General features: G+C 34.9%; 2 non-coding genes across 2 annotated transcripts; one reads left to right on the plus strand and one right to left on the minus strand.

Moving 5' to 3' along the window:
* Positions 1–7,107: 7,107 nt before the first annotated feature.
* Positions 7,108–7,213, minus strand: Trnay-gua. Its single transcript has 2 exons — positions 7,177–7,213; positions 7,108–7,143 (listed from the first exon to the last, which is right to left on the minus strand). It is a non-coding gene; the product is annotated as a tRNA-Tyr (tRNA).
* A 1,409-nt stretch (positions 7,214–8,622) lies between these two features.
* Trnay-gua lies at positions 8,623–8,731 on the plus strand. Its single transcript has 2 exons — positions 8,623–8,659; positions 8,696–8,731. It is a non-coding gene; the product is annotated as a tRNA-Tyr (tRNA).
* The last annotated feature ends 1,697 nt before the right edge of the window (positions 8,732–10,428 follow it).

Raw genomic sequence — 10,428 nt, forward strand, 5'->3', positions numbered from 1 at the left:
CATTCCCATCCACTTCCCCGTGTCTTACCTCTGGTCGTGGCCGGCGTCGGTATTGATCAGCACGATAGGTACCTTTGAAAATTGCGAAGGGGTGATAATTGGTTCCTACTTTTCATCTGTGGTCCACGGAGCAATGTTTGGGAGTCCTGGTCAATAACAAAGTAGCAGCTACGGGTAGACACCAATGCTATGCTATGATCAACATTTTTAAATTTTTGAGCAGCTCATAAAGAGTCCAAACCCTGTTGTAGTCCATCGTTCCAAAAAATATGAAAAAAGACAAAAAAAAATTTAAATGCAATATTTGCGCTGATCAACATTTTTAAATTGTTGAACTAGTGAGAAAAAAATGTTATAAAATTTCAATGTACAATATTTGCATTGGCATTCGTGAAATTTCAATGTACAATACCGCTAAAAGTTTTTTTGTGCAAAAAAAAAAAATGTTTCGTCAAAACTTAGATTTTTAAGAAACTAATTCTTGTTAAAATATTAAAAACCATGGCTTGAGATTTAAATTTTAATATTTGTTATTTATTTACAAAAATTAAAAATTAGGAATAAAACCGTGGATGAAGGAAGTGGCAACATTTTCTCCAAATTTTTAAATAAAGCATTTTAAATTTTCATTCATTTAAACTTCATTAAAGAACACAAAAATAGTTGCAACGGCCTTAAAAACCATTTTGAATGACTCCTATGAGATTTTTTTTTGATTGCGGCATTGACTCACGGACAAATCTAGAACATTTTTTGTCGAAGGGGCCTGGACCCACCAGCCCTCCCTCCCTCCCTTGTATCGCCAGTGGTACCAATGTTCTAGAAAAATTCTAGAGCAGACAAAAACAAAAATTTGACGATGATGAACATAAGGAGTTTGCATGTATTCTTCACGAGTACTCAGAATTTTACCAGAAAGTATTTTGAAAATGTCATGAGTTTGACCATTTTTGACCACTTTTGTTAAAGAGCGCTCATGAATAAAGAACCCAAATGCACTTAAACAACTAACGATGGAAAATTCTAAAATCTTGGGAAGAAAAACATTTCGTCATTCGCACAAAAGGTTCTGTAACGACGACTAGGGTACGTTATCCATTAGTGGACCCCTTTCCTATAGTGGACCCTCTGAAGGGTTTTTGATGAAAAATTCAATAAAATCACAATTTCAAGCGTGTTGTTGTCTACAAATCTTTTATTTGGCATGTTCAGCATCATTTAAAACAATGTTGACTGACATTGAATTGTTCTTTTCGCCAAAATAAATGTTTTGAGTTCGACATCTGAAATCAGCCATGGCGACTAGCATTTTCACAACAAAACTGCATTTATATTTTATGATTGAATTAACCATCCAGTCATTTTTTGACTGATAATTTAACTTCAGCAAGTCGAAATAATGTAAGTTTAAGGATCTTTACTAAAATAAAGCGAAGAACTGCCATTTTCGAGCAAAAATTAGGGGGGTCCAATATAGGACAACGAAATCCAAACTTTTCCCAAAGTGGACCCCTGTTAATTTAACCTTCGAAAATGAAGAAAACTGTTTATTCAAGCAAAAGTTTCTCTAAAACATACAATAAATGCTTGTTGTTATCAACCTAAACGCATATTTTTTCAATTATGAGTATAAATATAGCTGTTTTCATGTTAAAAGCTTGCTGAAACCGTAAGAATTTATAATTAATCAAAACTATAGTTGATTGTACTTAACTGAAGCATCATAAATGCAGTTTGAAATGATATTTTATAATAATGAATCAATAACAACACATTTTTTTTAAATAAACATGCGTGATTTTATCAGCAACTGTAAACAAATCTATTATTTAGTTTCGGTCAACCATTTATGTAATTAATATGGAAAATTTTGCATCAAGATTACTTTTTTTAATTATTTTTATGTTTATAGTGGTTTTTGAAATGTTTTCTCTGATCTTTTTCGGAAATAAATGTTTTTAAATGTCTGTTAGGTTTTTTGTTGTTTAAAGCCAAATTTGTTAACAAAACATATTTGTTTATAATGAAAAGTGAGCTAAATCCATCTTTTATTCATTATATCTATCATTAGACCTACACCATGCATCAAAACATCAAATATCGGTTAAATTTGGTATAAAAATAACAGTTTGCCTATAGTGGACCCGGGTCCACAATCGGATTATGGACCCGGGTCCACTATAGGAAAAGGGGTCCATAACAAGGCAAAAACTTTTTTCAAATGGCTATTTTTCTGCTCAAAAACAAATAACTGATGAAACAAATAGTCAAAATTGTTCAAAAGACTTCAGATTTCAATGTTTTGTACAAAGGGTTATGAAAAAGTGCTTAAAATATTGAAAATTTGTAAAAAATGTGCTTCGGCTCTACTAGGGGGTCCACTAATGGTTAAAATACCCTACCAGAACAAATAGTTCGCTCGTGTTTCCCCAATCAGTGCAAACACATCCCACCTAAAAGCCGACCTAATGCACTGCCGGAACTCATCATTAATCTTGACATCCATCCAATGACCGGGGGTACATCTCTTGACGAAAGCCAGTCTGACTGATGGCTTCAGCACAGGCACAGAGTGTCTCATCATCGGATATTGGATCCTAGCTACTACAACAACACGCACGGGCAAACAGTCAAGCCAAAAAGTCAAGAAATCTGCCCCAGCCCACTGTCAACACGTGTGTGTGTGCGAGTCAAGGAAACTTCCGATTTCCGCAAATCAATTCATCTCCCGGCGTGACGCACGTCATCCTTTTACGTTCGTTTTTTTTGTGGCGTTTGCTCTCACACAGGATATGCTGATGCTGACTTCCCCTTTTTGTTTTCACCACTCTGGAGGGAAAACAGGGTTGGGAAAAACATGCTTCAAACCCCGTTGCGGGATACTCAAAGTGGCGAAGAGATTTTCACAATGATAGGAAAATTGCTCGTTTTTTTTGCATTCGATACCACCCCCGGTTCTAGCGCCTTGTTTGTGAAAAACGATAAAAATATTTGCAGATATGAGTGCGGTGCGATCTGCTAAATGTTGTTTGCTTCCGCGGGGGATTCGATTTCAATTTCTTAAATGTTTTTATGGCTACAGAAGAACGCACTATCTTGAATGATGATGGTGTCGCCCTGCTGCTGAAGATTAAATCATCTTGGGGTGACGTTTTTCCAGTCGTAACGGAATTATGAATTTTTACGGTTTGCGGAAGCGAGCATAGTACGGCAATAAAAAGCGATTTGCAAGTTGTATCCCGATTGTGAAGAGTGGCAGATGTAAATGACTTTACGTTGCTTTATCGTGATGATCTGGGTGGTAGCAATTTTAACCCCTGGACGACACGACGAGTGATTAACAGTTGCGATAATTAAGTATGTTTACCCCCTTGTCGACAGGGATCTTTTGTGGACAATTGTTGATGTCACGGTGTTTTGTCACTTTAATTTACAGAACATTTTTTTTTTGCTTTTGTTCCTTTTATGAATACTATGGTAATAATTTTTTTAAATACTATGGTAATAATCACGAATCCGAGGTCCATTTTTTGATATCTCGTGACGGAGGGGCGGTACGACCCCTTACATTTTTGAACATGCGAAAAAAGAGGTGTTTTTTCAATAATTTGCAGCCTGAACCGGTGATGAGATAGAAATTTGGTGTCAAAGGGATTTTTATGTAAAATTAGACGCCCGATTTGATGGCGTACTCAGAATTCCGAAAAAAACGTATTTTTCATCGACAAAAACACTAAAAAAGTTTAAAAACCTCTGCACTTTTCCATTACTCGACTGTACTTTTTTTTGGAATTTTTTTTTTTCCTAGAAGGGTCAAAATTTTTAATTTTAAAATTCCGTGTTTTTTCTAACTTTGCAGGGTTATTTTTTAGAGTGTAACAATGTTCTACAAAGTTGTAGAGTTGTTTTAGACAATTACAAAAAAAAAAGATTGATAAACATAAGGGGATTGCTTAACAAGTTTTGAAAAAGTTACTTTTTGCGTTTCAGCTGTTTCGTAGTCCGTGTCTGTCGCGGGTGACCATGAACGTCCAAACTTTTTTGCCTTTCTTATAAAAAAAAGGTTTAAGGTTTGCTTTTGGGAAAACTCTTTCTAAGAAATTTTTAAAAAAAACGTGCACGGCGAGGAATCGTCCCAGGAAAAAAACCTATTACTAAATAGAAGGTTTAGATGCGCTCTTTCGATTAAATTTTGGCTCGAAGCCCGGAACTCAAAGTCTGATTTTTGAGAGCTCTTTTTCTGAAATACTTGAGCGATGTCTGTATCCGCTCCTAAAAATTTGTGTCTTCCATCATTGGAAAATCGCTCGTAAAACCCACAATTTTTATAAGTCAAATTTGTAGCCGTGGGGTCGGAGACGAACATTTTATTTCTCGATTCACAATTTTCCATTTTTAGAGGTATTTTTTGGACAATTTTACAGATAATACTATCAAATTAAAAGAATTCAGTTTCAAACAAAAATCCATTGGAAAACATGCGCCCCAAACTGCTTGGGCCCAAAATTTGAAGCTTTTGCAAAATGTAATTTCAGAGATTTAGCCATATTAGTGTTTTTCGTCTTATTTTTACCCTATTTTTCCCACTAGATTTTTGGTTTTATACAGAATCATATACTGAACATCAAATTCGAAGTCCCAGCCCATTCTCGATCGAAAGATCGATAAGTCGTCAAGTCGAAGCATAAACGCCAGAACATTTACGCTTGCGCGAGAAAATGTTCTTTCTGGCTTCTCATAAAAGATCGACAAAGTGCAATAGCGATACATATTTTTTTAAGTTAATCATAGACTAAAGTTAAAGACTGAGTACCCTTTATTTTTTTCTAATAATTTCAATCCAATATGTTTTTCTTAATTAAATTTAAATATCTTGTGATCCATAATGTACCTCTGAAATTAAAAAAAACGGCATTTGAGGTTTAGCCTAAAAATATTTGAAGCTTTAGGTCAAATTCTCACTGGGTGGTATCATTTTGTTTCTGAAAAATTAATTGCACCAATATATTTGTCGGAGTTTCATCATTTTGTAAGAAAGCCTCTATTTCACCTCTGGTGATATTAAATCGGGTTTTTTCGTAAAATCGTGATAACTCATGATCAACATCAAGCAAACCCCTTATGATTATATATCAAATTTTTTGTATTTGTCTGCTCTACAACTTTGTAGAACATTGTTACACTTGAAAAAATAACCCTGCAAAGCTTTAAAAACACGAAATTTTAAAATGAAATATTTTTTTCTAAATGGTAAAATTACCCTTCTGGCTCAATGTAGATTCGAAAAGTACATTAAATTTCCCTTAAAATAACATGTTCCAAAAAAATTTACAGTCCTGTAACGAAAAATGGCAGAGTTTTTAAAACTTTTTTAGTGTTTTTTTCGATGCAAAATGCGTTTTTTTCGGAATTCTGAGTACGCCATCAAATCGGTCGTCTAATTATACATAAAAGTCCTTTTGACGCCAATGTTCAAAAATGAAAGGGGTCGTACCGCCCCTTCGTCACGAGATATCAAAAAATGGACAAAAGTTTTCCCTAAGGACAAAGTTTCACGCAAATCGAAGAGGGGTCGGGGCAACTGCTGTGTGAGTTGGCGGAGAATTACCCTATATCTAAAACACATTTTCACTACCGCTTAAATTATTTTAAATACAAAATTTTATTATTATAAAAAAAATTAGTTCCCAAAAAAACTTTTCTTTTTTTTTATTTCACTTTTGATCATCAAAATTGCCAACTTTTAATGTATAGCTGTGGGCTCCGTTAAAATTAATTGAAAACTAAAGTTTCTAAAATATGCTGGAAATATGTTTCTGATGGATGCAAAATTTAATTTGCAATCCATTGGCGAAATTTAAAAAAGTTGCACTGTTCTAGATATTTTTCAAATTTAGTTTAATTTTTTTTTGAATTTACTTGAGTTTTTTTCTATTGTAAACTAAATTTGAAATTGAAATAAATCTATGATTTTTCGAAACCCTTTACAACTTTTTCAAAAACACCAAATCGATCTGGAAATCTGTTCTTACGTTACGGATTTTTGATTATTTCATAACACTTCCAACAAATTCATATGGAGATGTATCGAGAAACCAATGATGAAAAAATATTTTTTGACTTGAGGAACCGATGGACAGAGTCTCATTTAAATGAAGAAAAATCAATGAAAATTCAATTTGCGAAATCGTAAAAAAAATCAGGGCTGAGCTGTAGGTTAGTCGAGGTTAGTCGTCGGCTAACAAGTTCGTTACAAAAAAATGTCGCCCTCCTTAAACAATTTGGCGCTCTCGGCAGGGCCCAAGAGAAACTTTGCATTTTGCAAATTTGCCAAGTTGACGATTTGTGGTGCGCCTTCTTGAAAAAGATAAAGTGCCCCCTCAGGAAGCCCCAGGGCGCCCAAAATGCCATTTTTGTAAATTAAAAAAAAGAGCCTAAGGGAGAAAAATTGCTCATATTTTTTTCAAGGCTGTTGCTAATAATTTTAGAAGTTTTTGTCAAAGTCTATCTGGAAAATCAGGGAGCAAAAAACATATTTTATTAAAAAACTTCAAAGTTTAAACGAAAATTTAAGTGCAATTTGCTAAAATTAATTTAAAATGCTTTCCCGTGCATTTAGAATCGTTATAAGCATGTTTGGTTTATTCAAAAATCAAAATCAACACGTTTTTTTTTTGCAAAAAAAACATACATTTTGAAAAAAAAAATGATTGCTAAACAACTTAACTGTGGTAAACTACTAAAATGATTTTTTTGTTGTATGATTTTTTTAGATTTTCTACAAAAAAAGTGTATTTTAAGGTAGTAAATAATATATACTTCATGGGTTTCTGCTATTCAAATTTATATGTTTTGTTTACTTTTAGTTTTTTGGCGCATTTATTTTTTTTACATAAAAAAATATATTATGAAAGAAAAAACTCAAAATTCGAGGTTATTTGGTCAACATAACATGATTTGGTTCAGGAAAATTGATAAAATGTTAAGAAATAATTGGATCAAACTAGGTATGTCAATTTACACGGAATGAACGTCAGTTCTTTGGGAAATAATATTCAAACACGTCAAAAATGTCATTGCTTTACAATCTTTTTTATACAAAAATGATCCTTCGAACCGGATTTGAACCAGTGACCTATGGATAACTGCTTGACTTTGTAAGGCCAACTGAACCGTCTACAGTCCACCGCTCTACCAACTGAGCTATCGAAGGTTGTTGATGTTTGCTTTCTTTCCAATGGACACTAGCATGGTTGGAGTTTAATAAATTACTTCAGGTTCTACATACTTAATTGAGACGATTTTATTGGCCATATCGTCGATTCTAATCAACAATATGCTTGAAGCAGTGAATAATAATTCCAAGCAATTTAAAATTTCTTTTCTTAATTGCTGTCCAGTTACATACATTTCTGAAACCGGTTAACTTTCCTACAATTCCAGTTTATCAAGATTGGCTCATTTTTCCACCCTTAAAAGTCCATCCCTTGCCTGCTCTCTGGGGAGCAATTCATTGGCTTCCCCCAGAGGATCCTCCACGGCAGAGTTTAGCAGCTCGTTTTCACTGCTCACCACACAATCAACAATTAATTTGAAACGACTTAAAACCAAATTACACCACATAAATCAGTTCATTTGCCAGTCCAGTCCTCAACGAGAAGTCCCATTGAGAATATTACATCCTTATCCTGTAGAAGTGAATATCCCTTCTGAAGTGACAATTTTCGGGACAAGTTCTTCCCCCTGTCTTTTTTTTTGTATTTTGTCAGCTAGGACGTCCACGCATCGGCAAACAGTTGATGAAGTCAAGAGATGGGACGTCGTTGCGTTTTCCGTCATCTGATCATGCTCCCTGCGTCAATTAGAACAACACTCCCTTCTCGTTTTTCGTGGATTCGCTGGACCTCCTCCCCAATGTCTAACATTCTGAAATAGTTTCCTCCGTCCGATTTTGCCAGCTGATAAAATAAATTTACTTTATTGCTCCCGGACTCATATCTGGGGTCTGGAATCTGCACGGAGCAATTTTAAAAACTCAATTTTTTACGCAACCTCGCAGTGTTCGCGCTCTATGAAACCTAATGAAGTGGCACGCAGATCCCGAGGTGGGGGTGGCCGCATAAATTACGGTTCCCATTTATGGGCCTTGCCATGGTGACTGACGATGAATGGCATCATCCCGGACGGTTCCCTGGGTCCTGTGGAGAGAGAGAGAGCAGTCGGATGACATGCGGCGTTGTTGTGAAAACAGGGGCCAGATGATGAGTCTTGTTTTGCATCACGGGACAGATAATGGATCTCATGCTTGCTGTTGGGATGCTGCCGGCCGTCGATGTGGTTCAATGCACGTGAACAAGCTGAAGTTTGATTACTGAGAGGAGGCAGAAAGTGACAAGTGGGTTTGATTGAAAGGTGGTTGATCTTTGTGATAAGCTATAATGCTGATTTTCATCGAAATTTTCATGAAGATTGAGCAATTTTAATCTTTGTACCCTGTTCAAACTTGTTTCATCGTTTAATTTTGTTCGGCATTTGACACCGAAATTAAAAAAAATCCTTTTTTGTTAAGCGTTATCACTAGAGTGTTCCGATTCATTCGCAACAATCTCATTCCTAACACACCCTTCGATAGCTCAGTTGGTAGAGCGGTGGACTGTAGAGGCTGAAATTTAGCGTTAGCGTCAAGCAGGCAGTAATCCATAGGTCACTGGTTCAAATCCGGTTCGAAGGAGATTTTCTTTTTAATTTAGCAAATACACTTTCAATAATGTGGCAGTGCGTGGCCGAATGGTTACGCTGTCCGCTTTGTAAGCGGATGATTCTGGGTTCGATTCCCATCTGCTGCAACCTTCCATCGGATGAGGAAGTAAAATGTCGGTCCCGGCCTTGGTTGTTAGGCCGTTAAGTCATTCCAGGTGTAGGAGTCGTCTCCATGCCATAAGTACAAACAACACACCAAACCAAGCCTACTCTGGTGGAATCGCTGGCGGCGGTTGGACTCGCAATCCAAAGGTCGTCAGTTCAAACACTGGGGTGGAAGGTTCCTTGGAGTAAAAAGAGGTTTGGGTGCTCTCCCCATTCAAGCCTTCGGACTCCTAGGTTCGAGCAGAAACTTGCAATAGAGACCACAAAAGACCCGGGGGTCGTTAATGTGGATGGTTTGATTTTGATTTTGACTTTCAATAATGCACATTTATTGTAAATCTTTTCAAAATAAACTTTAACGCTTCGAAAATCTTTTTTTTTCAAAATTCTGGCCTGACAGGCTAAAGGCAAATTCGAATTTCATTTAAAGGTTTTGACTCCCCCTCCCCCCTATAATTTTTAATAAAAAAGGGATCAAAAATATTAGTATTGCTTAAAAAAAAATTTCATTGAAAATACTAGTACAAACTTAACAAAACAATTTTTCTAAATGTTTATGAGCGATTCGATTTTGTTTTAGTATTTTTTAATTTGGCTGAAACTTTTTTGGTGCCTTCGGTATGCCCAAAGAATCCATTTTGCATCATTAGTTTGTCCATATAATTTTCCATACAAATTTGGCAGCTGCCCAAACAAAAATGATGCATGAAAATTAAAAAATCTGTACCTTTTGAAGGAATTTTATGATCGATTTGGTGTCTTCGGCAAAGTTGTAGGTATGGATAAGGACTACACTGAAAAAAATTGATACACGATAATTTTTTGTGATTTTAAAATTAACTTTTTGTCACTAAAAGTTGATTTGCAAAAAACACTATTTTTTCATTCGTTGTTTAGGGGACATCAAATGCCAACTTTTCTGAAATTTCCAGGTTGTGTAAAAAGTTTTTGACCGAGTTATGAATTTTTGAATCAATACAGTTTTTTTTTCAAAAAGTCGAAATATTGGTCGCACAAATTTTTCAACTTTATTTTTCAATATAAAACCAAATTTGAAATCAAAAAGTATTTAAGTGAAATTTTTTTTTCAGACGATTTGTTTGAAAATAGTCGTAGTTTTTCATTTTAAAAAAAATAGCGCACATGTGCAGTGTGCAAACTTTTGAAAAAAAAAAAAAAATTTGAAGAGCTGAGAAAATTTTCTATATTTTGCTTTTTTAACTTTGTTGATACGACCCTTAGTTGCTGAGATATTGCCATGCAAAAGTTTAAAAACATGAAAATTGATGTTTTCCAAGTCTCATCCAAACAACCCACCATTTTCTAACGTCGATATCTCAGCAACTAATGGTTCGATTTTCAATGTTAAAATATTTTAAAAATTTTAAATCAAGACTAACATTTCAAAGGGGCCAAACATTCAATATTACGCCCTTTTGAAATGCTAGTTTTGGTTTAAAAATTTTAAAAATATTTTTTTCGAAGAGATCGAAAAATTTCACGAATGTTTCATATTTTAACATTGAGTTGCTTTAGTTGCTGAGATATCGACATAAGAAAATG

This window comes from Culex quinquefasciatus, chromosome 3, assembly GCF_015732765.1.
Source record: "Culex quinquefasciatus strain JHB chromosome 3, VPISU_Cqui_1.0_pri_paternal, whole genome shotgun sequence".
NCBI lineage: Eukaryota > Metazoa > Arthropoda > Insecta > Diptera > Culicidae > Culex > Culex quinquefasciatus.